Source organism: Leucopleurus acutus (assembly GCF_964270905.1).
Source record: "Leucopleurus acutus genome assembly, chromosome: 4".
In the NCBI taxonomy this organism is placed as follows: domain Eukaryota; kingdom Metazoa; phylum Chordata; class Mammalia; order Artiodactyla; family Delphinidae; genus Leucopleurus; species Leucopleurus acutus.
Genome location: NC_139146.1, coordinates 13,447,255 through 13,465,390, shown reverse-complemented (window position 1 = coordinate 13,465,390; position 18,136 = coordinate 13,447,255). Strand labels below are relative to the sequence as shown.

At 41.5% G+C, this 18,136-nt stretch overlaps 1 pseudogene across 1 annotated transcript; it reads right to left on the bottom strand.

Annotated features, from left to right (window-relative positions):
- Positions 1-537: 537 nt before the first annotated feature.
- On the bottom strand, positions 538-1,637 carry LOC309960869 (hsc70-interacting protein-like; annotated as a pseudogene). Its single transcript has one exon. The product of its transcript is annotated as a hsc70-interacting protein-like (transcript).
- Positions 1,638-18,136: the final 16,499 nt, after the last annotated feature.

Sequence of the window (18,136 nt, the reverse complement as noted above, 5' to 3'; positions counted from 1 at the left end):
ATAAAAAAAAATGTTGAGGATGAGATGAAACAATAAATAGTTGAATCCAAGCAGTGGTGTAGTCACCTGACTGGAGGTTTCTAAGAACTAATGAGGCTTGAGAATTAACTAATGATATGATTTGGATTTAGGGATGTTAGTTATCTGCTGCTACATAACAAACTACCCCAAAATTTATATTAATAACAATATAAATGTTTATTATCTTACACAGTTTCTGTGGATCGGGAATTGGGGAAAAGCTTAGTGGGTTTTGTTTTTCGGCAGGAAGGGCTTAATTGTTGTTGTTTTAATATTTTTCAGGTTTAAAAAGTGTTTATAAAGCTTTTAATTCCCAGTAGGAAAATGTTATCTGAATGATTGTTCTAATAGCAAACCACTGTAAATTGTTTCAACTGCATTTGGGACAGAGGGAGAGAGATTATTTTCAAAGCACCGTAGCTTTCTCCATGAGAAGGTCAGAGGTACACTGGTTTGTATGATTGCGACATCCATTAGGTGATCTTTCCTTCATGGGCTTTATTTGTCAGAAGAGCCTTAGGCTTCACCTCCCAATTTGGCTGAAGATTTACTGATGAGATTCACAACCTTTGGGTTGCTCTGATTTTTCAACATATTTGCCAAGTTCTGGGGCACATCCTGGAAGGCCGTCATAACTTCTGGATCCTGCGTGGCCGCAAGAACCTCTGGATCACTAATCATTTCATTGAGCCCAAGCATTCCTGCCATTCCAGGCATACCCCCTCCCATTCCAGGCGTTCCTCCAGGAAAGTTACCAGGTGTCGGCCCAGGAAAGCCACGGGAAAACAGCCACACTGAGTTCCTGATGTCTTCTGACTTATTCCCCACTCTGGGCTCTCTTATGTTCTTCCCGAGCCTTCTTCAGCCTTTCTCTTTTTCCTTTGATCTCTCGCTCTTCATGTTTTCCCTCAGACTTTCTCTGATGTTCAGCAATTTTCTGGGCCCTTGGTTGAACTTCTTTCAGCATTGCACTAGCATCTTCATCATAATCCAGTTTACAGGCAAGGGCAAGGTCACGGACTGCTTCTACACGATGGCCCAGAGGTATGTGCGCTTTCCCGGCCCACTTGTAAGGCTGAGCTGAATCAGGATTTATTTCAATATCTCTGTCACAGTCTCAGATGACAGCATTTGGCTTCTGTAATTTGATGAAGACACTGGCTCTCTTGGCATATGGAATGGCCAAGCAAGGATTCAGCCTGATGGTATCTGTGAACTAGTCAATGGCTTTCTGTAGTTCACCATCATTTAGGGCCTCAATGGCAGCCACATTTTTATCCTTTGCCTCATGCATCATCCCCTCAGTTACCTCAACATTTGCATCTCCCATTTCTTGAGGGGGCAACCGTGCCTGGTTCAATCGCACCTTCAATTTCTAGATCACTTTCCTCACTTGATGTTTCATCTGTCTTTATGTTTTCCTCTGATTTCTCACTATCTGGTTTTTCTTTCTTGGTATGTGCTGATTTAGTTTTATGAGTAGCAGGTGGTATTTTTCCTCCAATGACCTCCACCCGCTCCCTCAGGAAGTGCATTTCTTCAGTGTTCAGGACACTGGCATCCTGCTTACACATCTTCATGAAGGTTCAAAGCTCGCTCACTTTGGGAAGGTCCATGGGCCGGCAAGGCTGAGGCTGAGGTCGGATTCCAGCCCAGGGCGCTAGCTCAGCGTGACTATGTAGAAGGGTGAGGCTGTTTAGTTTTGAGTCCAGGTCCCTCTTAAAGTCGCAGTCAATATGTTGGCCAGGGCTACAGTTTTTGAAGGCTTGACTGGGGCTAGAGAATCCATTTCCCAGATGGGTGATTCATACACATGGCAAGTTAATGCTGGCTGTTGGTAGGAGGACTCAGTTCCTTACCACGTAGACGGCTCCCTGGGCTGCATGAGTAGCTGGCTTCCTCCACAAAAAAAAAAATCCAAGAGTGTGCAAGGTAGAAGAAGCAATGTCTTTTATGTCCTAGCTTCAGAAGTTACTCTCCATCATTTCCACAATATCCTATTGATTACAGGTTAGCCTCATTCAGAGTAGAAGTGTCTACACAGGGAAGTGACTGACAGGAGGAGAGCATTGTCGGAGGCCCTTTTGGAGGCTGGTGTCAGCTCCCTTTTTAAGTTTTGTAGTTTATGATATATTAGTAGTATAAAGGGACTCATCTTCGTAGTGGTGTATGAGAAAAATTCCCCTAGATACTCGTGGCTCCAGACCTCATATGCAATTCAACCAGCTTTAGAAATATCATCAAAAGAATTTGAGAAGATAAACTTTTTTTAAAGCAATAAGCATTTTTTAAAACATTGAGAAGGCTTACAATTAAATATAGTAGTGTTCTAAAAATCACACACATGGTATTAGTATTTTTGTGTAAAGGAATCTGTATATTTAGTGTTTTAAGTTTTTATAATGTTTAGGAGAATACGACCTATTGGAATGACACATTGTATGTGTAATGCTTATTTAAAATGTGTAACTAAGTAATTGATTTAAATTTGTGATTTTAAGTGGACATCTTTCAAATGTAAATACACTATTAGACATTTTAAAAACTTAAAATTAACATATTTATAAGATTAATTTATTAGATATATGTGAATTACTTAAGTACTTGGAAAGTGTTTTTTGGTTTTGGTTTGTGTTTTGGTCAGACAACTGAAGAACTTAAAAAAAAATAAATGGAATATATTAAATTTATAAATGTAGTTAAAATAGTTAAAGTAGGTTAATTAACTGTGACCAAACATTCATCAAAAGTCCCCTTAGAGGGACTTCCCTGCTGGTCCAGTGGTTAAGACTCTGTGCTCTCAATGCAGGGGGCCCTGGTTCGATCCCGCACGTCTCATCGAAGATCCTGCATGCGGCAATGAAGACCCGGTGCGGCCAAGTCAAATACAAAAATAAATATATATATTTTAAAAAGCCCCTTTACAAGGGGTTGTTTAAATTTAGCTATATCTATAAAATTTTATAAATTTATAAGCTTACAGGAAAATCTCCTTGGGTTTTGATTTTGTAAAGTCAAGCATTGATTTTTCAAAACCAAAGTAACTTTTGAATACTTTTCCTTGAATGCACAAAAGTTAACCTTAAGTAAATAGATTCACTTTACTTGGATGGCAGTGGGGGAAGGGGGAGAAGAGAGATTTTGGCTGATGGGCCAAGTCTTGCCTGACTAGGCTTGGGCCTGACTCCTGTTCCTGCCTGATGGCTGAGCTGGTCCACCAGTATAAGCTCTTCCCTGCCAGGGCCAGAAGGGGTAAGGCAGAGGGCAGGGAGCCAGGCCTCCACCTGGACTGTCTGTTCCCCCCTCCCACCTCCTTGATCTCACTGTGCTCTGTGCATGTACTAAGTGCGTCACTAGCCTTAATACCAATCCACAGCATGATTCTCGCTCTCTCCAAAGAAGCTGAGCACGTGGTACAATGGTCTTTATTAACTTGCCCTTTGATTGTCCAAGGGACTTCTAACGGACCTGCAGGACTAATTGTGGCTGTATTAAGCAGAGAGTACAATAAGAACATCAGAGGGTCCTGGACGTAAAAGCTGCAAATTCACCACATTGTAGTGATATGACTTACAGATATAAAACAAAAAAATAGCCAAACATTGATTAGTATGGGGTAGCACAGTCTCACATTTAGCTTGGGGTTGTAACAGTGAAGTTTTTAATTTACTATAACTGAACTATGCCTGAACACCCTACCCAGCTGGGTTGTGGGCAGGAATGCTCTTAAATTTCCTATTAACTGGGGCTTCCCTGGTGACGCAGTGGTTGAGAGTCCGCCTGCCGATGCAGGGGACACAGGTTCGTGCCCTGGTCCGGGAAGATCACACAGGCCGCGGAGCGGCTGGGCCCATGAGCCATGGCCGCTGAGCCTGCGCGTCCAGAGCCTGTGCTCCGCAACGGGAGAGGCCACAACAGTGAGAGGCCCACGTACAGCAAAAAAAAAAAAAAAATTTCCTATTAACTGTATTTTTGTGTCTTCCATGAAAGTTCAACTCCCAGTTCCTGCTTTTTGCCTGGGATGGCGTCTAGGTGCCTGCGGAGAGCCTCAGCAGTCCTGAGCGCCAGAACAGGGGCTGCTCTTTGTCACAGGATGCCCCGCTCTTCGAAATGGCACCTGTCTAGTGCCTGACCCTGCTGCCCTTCCCATGGGTTTTAGCATAGTTTCCAATTGCTGCTGTAACAAGTTATCACAGACTTGGTGGCTTAAAAGAACACTTTATTCTCTCATAGTTCTGGAAGGTGTAAGTCCACTATCACCTCCTGCTGAAGTTTCCAGGAAATACTTCCTTGACTCTTCCTAGCTTCTGGTGGCTCCTGGCAGTCCTTGGCATTCCCTGGATTGTAGCTGCATCATTCTCATTTCTACCTCCATCTTCACATGGCCATCTTCCCTCTGTATGTCTCTCTGTGTCTTCATGTGGCCTTCTCATTAAGATGAGAAGTCAGTCATTGGGTTTAGGGCCCACGCTAATCCAGCAAGATCTCATCTAAACTAATGACATCTGCAAAGACCCCGTTTCCTAACAAGAAAGGTCACATTCTGAGGGTCCAGGTGGACATGAATTTGGGGAGATACTAGTCAACACAGTATACCATTCAACATGCAAAGGTACTGGGGCTGCAAGTTCAGGCCATGTTTAGAGCCAGGTGCTTGAGGACGTGGAGTGTTGTGTTGAGGATGCTGAGGTTTGCTCTCTACCCAAAGAGGAGGCATCAAGTGCTCTATGCAGGAGAGTATCATGGTCAGAATTTCATGAAGGATTGCTTTGGTCACAGTGTGTAAAATAAATTGGAGCAAGGAGGGCTAAGGAGGAAAGAAAACCAGTTTTACCATTGGATAATCAAGTGATATGTAATACAATCTTGAGTCAGGATAGATGGTATAGGAAGAAGAGGAAGGGACAAGTGGGAGACGTATCATAAATTCAGAGTTAACCAGACTTGGCAATTAATATGTGGTGGGTGGGAGGAAGCAGTGAAGAAAGGGAAGTGTGTAGGGGGCTGAACAATATGGGTGGTCCCTGAACATCATTGAGTGGTTGCCAAATGAGAGATAGTATTACCCATAGGGCTGGGGTTAAAGAGAAAGGCAAGGCTTGAGGATCCCACAGTGGTGGACCCCAGTGACATTATGAGTGGTTAGGGAGTTGGAAGTAGGCTCTTTCAGTTGGGATTACTTCCATGAAAAGTATTTTACGTTTGTGTGAGAGGATTCCATGGCATAGGCCTCACCTGCTATTGCTTTTGTTTTTTTTTAAATTTTTTTTAAACAAACCCAATTTTTATTTTATTTATTTATTTACTTTTGGCTGCATTGGGTCTTTGTTGCTGTGCGCGGGCTTTCTCTAGTTGTGGCGAGCAGGGGCTACTCTTCGTTGTGGTGCGTGGGCTTCTCATTGCGGTGGCTTGTCTTGTTGTGGAGCACGGGCTCTAGGAGCGCGGGCTTCAGTAGCTGTGGCTCACTGGCTCTAGAGCGCAGGTTCAGTAGCTGTGGTGCATGGGCTTAGTTGCTCCACGGCATGTGGGATCTTCCCAGACCAGGGCTCGAACCCGTGTCCCCTGCATTGGCAGGCGGATTCTTAACCACTGCACCACCAGGGAAGTCCTGCTTTTGTTTTTTTTTAATATTCTTTACCTACATCAGGTTCTTTGTCTGGATAATGTATCTTTAATGTTAATAGATATTGCCAGGTTACTTTCCTAAAAGGCTGTAACAATTCACTTTTTTACTGGCCTTGTATGAGAGTTCCCTTTCCTCCTTATTCCCACGATTAGTAGGTATTTCACTCTTTAATTTTTGCTATTTGAAAATATGACTTCTTTAAATGGCTGCAAAACATTCTGCCATATCAACATACCGTAAAATACTTAAACATTTTCCTATTTTTGGACATTAGATTGTTTCCCATTTTTTGCTGTAATGAAATTAATAACCCAGAAATGGGCATTTTTATACATAAATCTTTGTCCATCCAATGATACTTACAATGAAACTTATAATTTGAAAGAGGATGACATAGGTATCGTTTCCTCAGGCTCTTGCTTTGTTGTTTTTCTTCCTGTGTGCCTTTCTTTCTTTTCACTGATAATATTTTAGGTGGACTGAGAGAGTTATAAGAAAAGGAAAGGGTTAAAACAAATAGATTTTTAATTTTCTTTGAATTCTATTAGTATATGCTATTCCTTATTCACTAGCAAAGTCATCTGGAATTGTATTAAGCTACTATTAATTCCCTAATTTTACTATATGCATAGATGAAGTTTCTCATTTTATGGAGGGAAGAACAAATGCATTCTAGTATCCTAGCACTGTCTGTAACCTACAAAAGCAGCTTAACTTTTTATTTTCTTAGACATCGAACTTCTGAAAAGCATCACACTTTTCTTGCCATGATGATGAAAACAAAAGATGAGATTTAAATCTTGATACCATGAATGGTACATATTATAATATATGACTGGAAAATGAACAGCCTTTTCTATATTCTTCTCCCTTAAATTTTAGCTATTAGAGTCAGAATGCTTGGATTGCAGAATTCTCACTTGAGCAAGGTCTTTATATAACATTATTCATATTCTTGGCCTTGGATGCCAATTAAGTCTCTCAAGTCTAAAATTGCTTTGTTTGCTTTTTAAAGAAATCTGCCCACCTTACAGACCTACAAGTTAACTAACCAGCCTGCTTTCTTTTCCCCCCAGAGGACTTTGCTCTGTTGGTTTTCTGCCAGCTCTTCCTTTCAAACTGAAATAGTTCCGTTTCTCTGTTTCTAGAACATAGAATTCATTACTCCTGGATTTTTGCCAACAATGTCCCTCTCATGTTTTTAAAACTAAGATGAATGTTACAGAGTGACCTAGTGGGCTCGACCCATGATTAGAAGTCAGTCAGTGATATATTAGATGTCTGCATGGATGCTCTGTTCTGGGTAGTGGGGCTGCGAGGGGAATGGGCCTCTGGGAGGGTGGGGAGGGCATTCAGGGCGAAGCCTCGGGACTGGAGGGGAGAAATATGTGTGAGAGATTAGGTAAGATTTGGCTGATGTGAGGCAAGACTCAGATTCTTCCCCCGCCCTCAGGGCCCTGGTGAGTCTCTACCATAGAAAGGGCATAGTCATTAATTCCTATCGGCCATTTAGATGGAAAACAGAAAGCCAGGTGACAGAGAATATTTATAAAGGGCTCTAAGAAGAACCACTCCATTTTTTTTTTTTTTTAATTTTTCAGTTCTCCTTTTCTCTTCCTACCTCTGCAACCCTCCTTAGCCTCTTGTTTCTACCAGTAGTGAAAAGGTGGGCCTTCCTGCCACAGAGCGGAAGTCTTAGGAATGTATACATCTGCACCACCTTAGGCCAGGTGAATTTTTCATTCATGTGGCTCTGCTGAATAACATAGGGAGATTTCTTTACCTTTTAGGTTACTTTCTAAGAATATGTTAGTGTTTAAATTCTTTTCCAGTTGGCTATGTATTTTAAAATTAAGCTTTTCATGTTTAGATAATTGTAGATTCACATACAGTTATAAGAAATAATGCTGGGACATCCTGTGTGCCCTTTATCCAGTATCCCAAATAGTCACATTTTGTAAAACTATAGTTCAATATTATTGTAGGATACATTCACGTATAATATCATTGGCATCGATACAATCAAGATATATAACATTTCCATCACCCAGGATCCCTCATGTTGCCCTTTTACAGTCACATACACTTCGGTGCTTCCCTAACCCCCTCATTATCCCTTGGTAATCACTAATCTATTCTCCATTTCTATAATTTTGTCATTTCAAGAATGTTATGTAAATTGAATCATACAGTCTATAACCTTTCGGGATCAGCTTTCTAAACTCAGCATAAATTCTTGGAGATGTGTGTATGTATCAATAGTTTTTTTTAACTGCTGAGTAATATTTCATGGTATGGATGTAGTGCAGTTTGTTTACTGTTCACTCATTGAAAGACATCTGGGTTGTTTCCAGTTCTTGGCTACTATGAGTAAAGCCGCTATGAACATTTGTATACAGGCTTTCATGTGAACATAAGTTTTCATTTCTCTAGGCTAAATGCCCAAGAGTGCAATTGCTGGGCCTTGTGGTAGTTGCATGTTTAGTCTTATAAGAAACTGCCAAACAGTTTTCCAGAGTGGCTGGACCATTTTACATTCCCACAAGCAATGTATGAGCAATCCAGTTTCTCCACATCCTTGCCAGCATTTGGTGTTGCCACTATTTTTTTTTTTTTTTTTTTTTTTTAGCTATTCTGATAGTAGTGTAGTGATATCTCATTGTGGTTTAAATCTGCATTATTTTCCTGATGGCTAATGATGTTGAACATTTTTTCATGTCCTTATTTGCCATCTGTATTTCCTCTTTGGGAAATGTGTTCATGGTTTTTGCCCATTTTCTAACTGAATTGTTTGATTTTTAAAAATTGTTGAGTTTTGAGTGTTCTCCATATAGTCTAGATACTAGTTCTTTGTTGAATATGTGGTTTGCAAATATTTTCTCCCAGTCTGTAGACTGATTTTTCATCCTCTTAACAGAGTATTTTGGAGAAAAAAATTTTAATTTTGAGAGACCCAATCTACTAAGTTTTCCTTTTATGGATTCTGCTGTTGGTGTCAAGTGTAAGAACTCTTTGTCTACCCCTAGATCCTGAAGATTTCTCCTATATATTTTTCTCAAGGCTTTATAATTTTACATTTAAGTCCATGCCACATATATATATTTTTTTTTTTTTTTGATTTTTTTGTGGTACGCGGGCCTCTCACTGTTGTGGCCTCTCCCGTTGCAGAGCACAGGCTCCGGACGTGCAGGCTCAGCGGCCATGGCTCATAGGCCCAGCCGCTCCGCAGCATGTGGGATCTTGCCGGACCGGGGCACGAACCCGTGTCCCCGGCATCAGCAGGCGGACGCTCAACCACTGCGCCACCAGGGAAGCCCTCATGCCACGTATTTTAAAGTAAGTTTTTAGTTCTCTGCTGTCTGAAATAAGCCTTAGCATGTGGAATCCTTTTTGCCCTCATTTTCTTTCTCAAGCATCTACTGAGTGCCAACTGACTCAAGTCACTGATACAATTCCTGACTGGGTACATGATCCTGACTTTGTAATGAGTTAGCTGAGTGATGTCCTTAAAAGCATGAACTATGCAGGTAGACTGTTTGGGTTCAAATCCTGGTGCTGCCTCTCAAAAGCTTTATGATCTTTGGCAAGTTACTTAATCGCTCTGAACATCAGTTTTTCACGTCATTCAGATCTGGGTAAAAATAATAATACCTACTTCTCAGGTTTGCTGCGAGAAGGAAATGACATATTAGGTATAAAATGCTTAGTGCAGTGCCTGGCACGTGCACAGAAAACATTCAATAATTGTTAGTTGCTCCCCTTCCTGCTCCCTGTGCGGATTCTCTAGGCACCCTCCCCAACTCAGTCTTCCCCACAGCCTCCACTTCTTTCTTTCTACCTCTCCTGGTCTTAATCATTATACTTCTTTTATGAAACCTGTTTAACCTATTTTAGCATTTAATAGAATTTCCTATCTCCAAATTATTGTGGTATTTATATTTGTGGTCAGGTTACCTTTATTGTTTCATGTACGTATTATGTATCTTTCCAAATATGTATCTCTTTGAGGGCATGTTCCTAGCCCTCCATAGAGTCTAGCTCTATGCTGGGTAACTGTCAAACACTCAGCAAGTCCCCAATACAATGGTAGTGGTGAATCTAAATCACAACATGTTTAGGACTTCCCTGGTGGTCCAGTGGTTAAGACTCCATGCTCCCAATGCAGGGGGCATGGGTTTGATCCCTGGTCTTGGCGACCAAGATCCCGCATGCTAGTGCAATGCGGCCAAAAAAATAAATAAATGACAACGTGTTTCATTGAAAACAATTTGGCAAAATTATTCCAAAGTCTTAAAATCTTTGACCTAGTAATTTACTTTTTCAAAATCTATCCTAAGAATGGTCAAATAGTTAAACAAAAATTTACGCAAAGGAATATTTCTTACAGCCTTATTTGTAAAAGTATGGCTTAGAGAAAAACATAAATGTGTAACAATAAAGAATCAGGAATCATGCAAATTCCATTTATATGGTGGATTATTACACTGTCAATAAAATTCCATTTTCCTAACCATGGATTATAGAACTATAAGGATATTCACTAAAGCACTCTATATTAGTAAAAGCATAGAAATAACCTAAACCCCCAACTATAGGGATAAGTTAAATAAAATATTGTCAGAAAACAGAAATACAGTATGATCCCATTTGTCTAAAAAATGTATGTCTATTTAGATACACATAAGTATACAAAAGACAGGAAAAATATACTCCAAAATTTTAGTGGTAATTGTCTTTTTTTTTTTTTTTTTTTTGCGATACGCGGGCCTCTCACTGCTGTGGCCTCTCCTGTTGCGGAGCACAGGCTCCGGACGCGCAGGCTCAGCGGCCATGGCTCACGGGCCCAGCCGCTCCGCGGCATGTGGGATCTTCCCAGACCGGGGCACGAACCCGCGTCCCCTGCATTGGCAAGCGGACCCTCAACCACTGCGCCACCAGGGAAGCCCGGTAATTGTCTTTGAGTAATAGCCTTTCGGTGATTTTAATTTTGGCTTCTCTAAAATATAGTATTTAATACTTTTAGCATAAGAAAATAAGAATAAAAGTTATCTGTTTTTTAAATGGTGTTTTGGAGACAATTTAATTACACAAATATATTGATCATTCATCCATTGCATTAAAAACATTTATTAACTGCCTACCAACAGTTAGACCTAGTACTAGAAACATAACAGAGAGAACAATTGACAAAGTCCTTGAATCACAGTCTAGTGAGGGGTACAAAAAATTACAACAGTGAGGGAATATATTGATAATACTGAGTGTCATAGAAGCCTAGAAAAAGGTGGGGTTAGGGAGGTAGGATAAGCCTATTTGGTAGAACTTGAGTGCATTAGAGCCAAAAGAAGGGGTGTAGATAGGGAAGAATGATCCAAGTTTACAGTTATGCGTTTTCAAAGGTTCTGAATGGATACTGCTGAAGAAATGTGAAAAGCCATGGAGCAGGGGGAGGGTTTGGAAGGGGAACTAGCAAAAGTAAGTAGCTGTGTTGATCACACATTCTATCCTTAAGAGTAAACACAGAAAAAATGGCAATTAATGGTGTTAAATGGGAATACTAAGATCGTATTTTTGCTTTAAAAGATCACACTGACCATTGAGTAGGGAATGAATTAGAGGAGGACGGGATTGGAGGGGGAGAGACAAGTTAGATGGTGGTTTAAGTCACTGAGAAGATGGTAGTGGCTGTAGGGATGGAGAGATGAAGCCTGATGTAGATGTGACCTGGTGATAGATTGGATTGGTGGTGGTGGTGATGATGGTGGAGGAGATGTCAAAGGAAAAGCAAGAGTCAAGGATGATGTTTTGACTCCTGGGTTTGCAAATTGTGGATAGTGGTACCACTAACTGAGATATGGAACACATGAGGAAGCACAAAGTGGGAGGGAAAATGAGTTCACTTTGGCTATACCGAGTTTGGACTGCCTGTGGGTAGTCCAATGGGGTGTTCAGAAAGTTATTGGAGATACAAGTATAGATGTATGTTTTGGGGGGCAGTCATGAGAGTAGATGAGAACATCAAGAGATACATGTAGAATGAGAAGAGAATAGGGCTTAGGACAGAACCCTAAGGAAAACCAACATTTAAGAGACTGAAAGTGAAAAAGCAAATTGACTCAAAGCTCGTCTGGGACAGAAATTTTTTGTGTGATGTAATTTACAACTCCTTCTGGGAAGCAATTAGCATTCCTGATAAAGTGCGTGAACAGTTTTCTGACAGACTTTAATAAGACTGAGAACTCCTTCTGGGAAGCTAGGGTTACCCATCGAGCGGATTGACTAGCCTAATAATCTTTAACCAGATGTTCTTTTTTTTTGTATCCATTTCTAAACATGGCTGGTGAACCATTCCTTTTTTCTTATAAAATGTCTCAACCAAAATTACTCCTGCAGTTGAATTTTCTAAAAAACCTCTCATTTACTCAGAAACAATTTGTCTGAGGCATTGCTGTAACAAAAGAGAAAGAGGAGCTTGCAAGAGAATTAGAAGAGGCCAGGGAGATGGGAGAGAGACCAGAAGAGTGTTGATGTTATGTGAAAGAAGGCTTTCACCAGGTGAAAGTATTTCAAGAAACAGGGCATGAACAGACAACAGTGTTAAATGTGAGTGAAAGGTCAAGTAAAACAAGAATGAGAAATTGCCCCTGAGTTTAGCAGTAAGAATGTCAATGGTGATCTTGGCAAGGGCAGTTTCTCTGGGGTGATTGGGGGGCATAAGTCAGATTTCAGTAGGCTTGAGTGAGTACAGACCATTCTTTCAAGAAGTGTGACTACAAAGGGGAAGGCAGGGAAAGGGAGATTTGAGGCTGTTTCATTTTAGAGGGAGGCAGAAGTATATTAAATATGTTTAGGAAGGAGTCAGCAGCCAGAGAAGTAGAAGGTACCTGAAAGAGAAGGGCTAAGCTTGAGTCAGAGACCAGAAAAAGGTGAAGCCAGTCTTCGGAGACTGAGCCCAGGTGAAGGGAAGGTCACATGCCTCCCATTGTGATAGAAAAGGGGGAGGGTGAGCCTGCGGGGAAGACCTTTGGCAAGTTTGGTGGTAGAAGGTCAGAGGCATTCCTCTCCAGTGGCTTCTGTTACATCTGTGATGTAGAAGGTTAGGAGCTCTGCTGAAAATGCCTAGGTAAGTGGCAGGATGGCAGACTGAGGACAGGGAGAGAGTTCTGAGCAAGATCCCAATAAGAGGGCTTCCCTGGTGGCGCAGTGGTTGGGAGTCCGCCTGCCGATGCAGGGGACAAGGGTTCGTCCCGGTCCGGGAAGATCCCACATGCCGCGGAGCGGCTGGGCCCGTGAGCCATGGCCGCTGAGCCTGCGCGTCTGGAGCCTGTGATCCGCAACAGGAGAGGCCACAACAGTGAGAGGCCCGTGTACCGCAAAAAAAAAAAAAGATCCCAATAAGAATGGGAGATTGAACTGTCTGGGGAAATAGTGAGTGATTTCAGGACGTGGTGGAGGATAATGAAAACATCGTGGAAGCAACCAGCACGGGTCTGTGATTTTTTTCCTATGGTGCTTTGAAGTCCTGATTTAGGCATGAGGACAAGTAAACTGGACTGTCGTTAACGAAACCACTGAACCTTTGCAGCTCCCTCTGGCCATCCTTTAAATATGACTCCTTAGTTTGGAGCCTAGACTCTGTTTTCTTCTTACTTTATAGACACTTCCAGTTGATCTAATCCACTCCCATGGCCTCAGTTAACCTCTCTATGCTGATGAATCCTTAACCAATGTTTGCAACCCAGCCTTCCTCTAGAGCAGCAGACTCTCAACCCCATCTGCCTTGCGGGCATCTTCAGTTGTCTCCTGAAGCTGAACTCATCATATTTCCACTCTCGCATTTCCTTTCCTCAGCAATTTCCTTCCTTTCCTTTGCTCCGGGAGCCAGGGGTTTGTCGTGTTCACCACGCAAGCCTCTCAGCGCTTAGTGAATGTCTGGTGGAATTTCAAATGAAGAATCCACTCAGTTCTCTAAGCCAGAGACCTGGGAGTCATCTTTTAACCCAACTTCTTCACCTCTAACATCCAATCCATCACACACAAGTCGTGTCCACAACTAAACGTGCCTCATGGCAGGAAAAAGAAAAAAGTAAATTATCAAACAATTTTAACGAAGAAACTTAAGTGTTGGCGTTAACTCCTTTTCTTTGCTTCCTTAAAATTGGAACTAAACCAGTGTGTGTGGGGTGCCTCCCTCCCTGCTTTTCTCTCCCTCTCTGCACTCTGCAGCCTTAGAGAAAGTGGGAGCGAGTTTTTCATTTGCTAATGATTTGGGCTCAGGTTATAATGGACCATTAAGGTGTTTTGTGGAAGAAAAGAGGAAAATGGAGCTTTCCGGTGAGGGATAAAAAGACTGTGGAGGGGCACCCCGCGACTCGAGGGAGGAGGGGCCTGGGATCTGACCCAGACTTTTCCGAGAAGGGGGGCCGAGAAGGACCCTGCGAGGGGCCCGAGTTCTCCTGACCGTGGCCGGCTCTTTGTCCGCCCCCCGCTTTGCGAGCAGGGACAGGGCTTGGACAGCTCAACCTGTTCACTGCCCAACAGGACCTTCCTTGGGTTGCCCAGACGTTGTTCCGTCCCGGGACGCCACAGGGACCCCATAAGCCCCAGCAACATCCCTTGGGCACCTAGATGGCTGGGGGAAGCTCTCACAGCCCTGCCCGGAGCAGGCGCTGAACGGGGCGCGCTAGAGACCTCCGGAGGACTGGGACAGCGTTAAGCATGCCTCCATCACAGGCTGCTTTGCGTACTTGTCTCCCTTCCGTGCGTGATCAGTGGCTGTCCTCCACGCCTCCATCTCTCACCTGGTAACTACAGAAAGCCTCCTGCCTCGTGTCACCTTCACCATCCGTTCCTCACACAGAAGCCAGAGGTTTTGTTTAAAAACAAAACCCCAAACAACACCCCACTAGACCCCCATCCTCACCCCAACCCCAATCTGGCTAACACCTGTAATCTTTCAGGTGTATATGCTTCCCCCCGCATCCTGTAGTTAATTGTCATCACCTGTTTATGTTTTTAACTACTCTACGGGCAGAGAATAGACCTATTTGCCTCTTTACTTGCAACCTTGTCTCCCGTGCTTCGAATGTGGTGGATGGAAGCAAGATCTACTCAGGTGGTTCTCAAACTTGAGCGTGAATCCGAATTACCTGGAGGGCTCGTTAAAACACACATTGCTGGAGCCCCCTTTCCAATTCAGTAGGTCTGGGGTGGGGATGGAAATAATGGATCTCTGGCAGGTTCTCAGGACCAGTTGCTGCTGCTGGTTGGAGATCACATTTTGAGTTACCACCGCTCTGCATCTAGTTAGAGAAGACTGGAGGAGTAGATTGGAGTGACTTTTCAGATAAGAAGAAAGGTGGGTGGGAAACAAGCTTTGGAAGTCTTGGAGGTATGGCTAAAATAGAGATATTTGAATTCAATATTAAATTTGGCAAAACTTCCCAATAGTTGACAAGTTTGAGGGAGTAACTGAGAATACATGGTTGAAGTGGCCTGTAAATGAAGTTATGATATGCAGGCTGGCAAAGACCTGGAAAAAAGTTACTTTAAAAAGTAAAATACTGAAATGATAAAGATGAAAGAAGTGAAAAGGAAGATTGTAAAATGAAATATGTACCATCATTCCAATTTTATTAAAAATGCCTAGGAAAAAACCTGAAAAGATATGGCAATGTTTATAATAGTTATCCCGATGGGTGAGTTTTATCACCTTTCTCCGCCTTTCTAAATTTCAAAAATTCTCTCCATCATCTTGTTTTCCCTTCATGACTGAGAAAAGCTTCTCCTGTTTTGAACCTCCTCAGTCTTGGGCATTTCCACCTGGCTGAATTAAATTATTTCCTCTTCTGTCCCTCTGTCAGACTTATTTCTCTTTGACATCTTAAATTGTGCCAGAAGTATGAAAATCAACAAAATTAAAATAATCAAATCAAAGACAAGCAAAAGAAAACAAAGAAAAGGAAGAAAGAACCTCAAGAAGAGAAATAATTTAGTCAGTCCTGACACCAGCAAGAAAGTATCTTGGTCATTGGCCTTCCGGTCATTCTATATATTGGAAGGTTGTAACCACCCGCCTGGAGGTTGTAACCACCTGCCTGTCAGGCTGTTCATGACTGGTGACCTCATCGACTGGTCAGTCAGGGAGCTCTATTCCTAATCTCTTACCCATCACCTCCTGTTTCTTCTCATGGGGTCAGGCATATGCTGAGGATCGTTCCCAACTTTACTCTTCCTGTACAGAGTTCTACCTACTTATCCCTCTTTGAATTAGATCCCCTCCCAGCCAAATAATATCACTCAAAAACATTATTCTTCTCTGTAATTTATTTATTAAAATAAAAAACTGCTTGACAACTTAAGCTCTCTTAATAACAAGGTTTATTTGGGGCATAAATTCAAAGTTCCAAACAGTTAAAGTACATATAAACTTTTAGAACACAACCTGTTTTATCCATGAGAGCACTTGTGCAATAAATATTTTGTATACATTATTTGTCGTAACATATGCCAGTTGGCAATGGTATTTGCCAGGAAGAATTTCTTGTGCATTTCTTTAAAGGAATGAGATACACAGGACTTTGGCATATGTATCTACTTTGTTTCAAAGATGAACAATTCTGAATTTTGTGTCTAGGCCTTGTAATTCTTTACGTACAGAGTAGAAACAAATGAAATAACTAAGTAAACATTTATAGGCTTAATCATGTATGGTTTCAAAATCAGGAATATGAATATACAAATTTTTTCTATAAAAATCTATAATTATGGAAGAAAATAATTAAACTGTATGCCTACAGCAAAATGAAAGGGATATATAAAATTTTAATTATCACCATGGACACTGATCAGACCAGGAAAGACTAGAATCTTGATATTTCAACTACACTGACTACTCTGTACCTATTTTCTTGAATGTCCTTTTATCTCTGATAATAAAGTGTGAATTAACAGGACCATTCTAGAGACCAGGAAATGGTGATCATGAATGATTTGGTAAATTAAGACAATAAGTGACAGAGTAGGACCAGAAACTCATTTTCCTAATTACCAGTTTAGTACTTCTTATTCTAGACTGTATTAAATGTGCTGCCACAAGGCAAACCATGTCATTGCGGGTCCCATTTTAGAAATAGGTTGTATACAAGTTTCCTTTGTGGTCAGGCAAAAGACACCTATTTAAAAAATGTCAATGGCTGATCATTAACGACAAAATGTTTTTACACGTTGTTTATTGATTCAAGTTGTCCTCCATCTCTACAAATAATCATTACCTTCTAAGTTTGGTAAGCACAATCAGAAAATTACTGAGAAAAGGGATGTTGGATATCATCTTGTCTATCATCTCAGTGGGGAAACTAAGATCCAAAGAAATTTTTCAGAGTTATAGTGTGAGTTGATGGGAGTCTCCAGACATTTAGTCCAGGGCTATTTATGGCACGTGGCACTACCTCAGCAGATCAGTATTCTGAAACAGTGTGGCGTAACTGAGAGGATGTTTCTGGGACCATCAGTCTTGATCAACGTTATCAGTGTTGGGAGTTTGTGCGCCATTTTACCTCTTTATTTTTCTCATCCATTTATTCAATACACTTTCATTTTGTTGCCTGATGTTTTGGGAGTGGGGATAGTCAGAAAAAAATAAGTTAAAAGCTAAGTGGCAAATATGATTTAATTTATTTTTACTTTTTATTTTTTTTGCAGGGGAATGAGTGAAGTAAGGTTGGCTGGAATGTAGAAAAGTTGCAATTTTCAATGGAGAGAAGGCCAAGAAAGAGAGATGGGAGGGATGGCCTTCCTACTGCCAGGGCCTCTGCTGGGCACTTTTATGGAGTTATCTCATTCCCCTTAACACCCCTTTAGGTATAGGGCCTGTTAACCTCATTTTATTACTCATGAAGAAACTGAGGATCAGAGCAGTTTTGTAATTTACCCAACAGTCACACAGCTGATAACCTGTAGAGTCAGATTCAATGCAGGGTCTGTATGGCTGCGAAGCCTGTGCCCTTTTACTTTTGCAGTAGAGTATGTGAAAGGTGAACCAATGAAAATAACAGTAACTGCAGTGCAATATTAATAACAGTAATAATGATAGCATAGTGCTTTACATATGTGCTCTCTTTGAACGGGGTTAAGTGAGCCCATGAACAGGACTGATAGGGTGTCTTTGTACTCTTCAGTAGTGAAGCAGGCAAGGGAGAAAGAGGACATATACTTAAGATTTCCTTTGGTTTACTTTGCTTTCCGAAAAATATTTGGGAGGCTCAATTAGTTTTGTTTTGCCACGTTTATCAGCTTATTATGTTCTTGATGTGGGTGGATGGGTTGGTGTGTGATTGTGTGAAATCAAACCTGATACATTCAGAACAATTCTCCCAGTGGATAAATATGCCTTTGGGTTTGATATTGAATTTTGTAATTAGCGATCTCTGTTCCTGTTTACTGAATGGGATTTTTAATCTGTACCCAGGTCTTTTCCCTTCTGAAGCT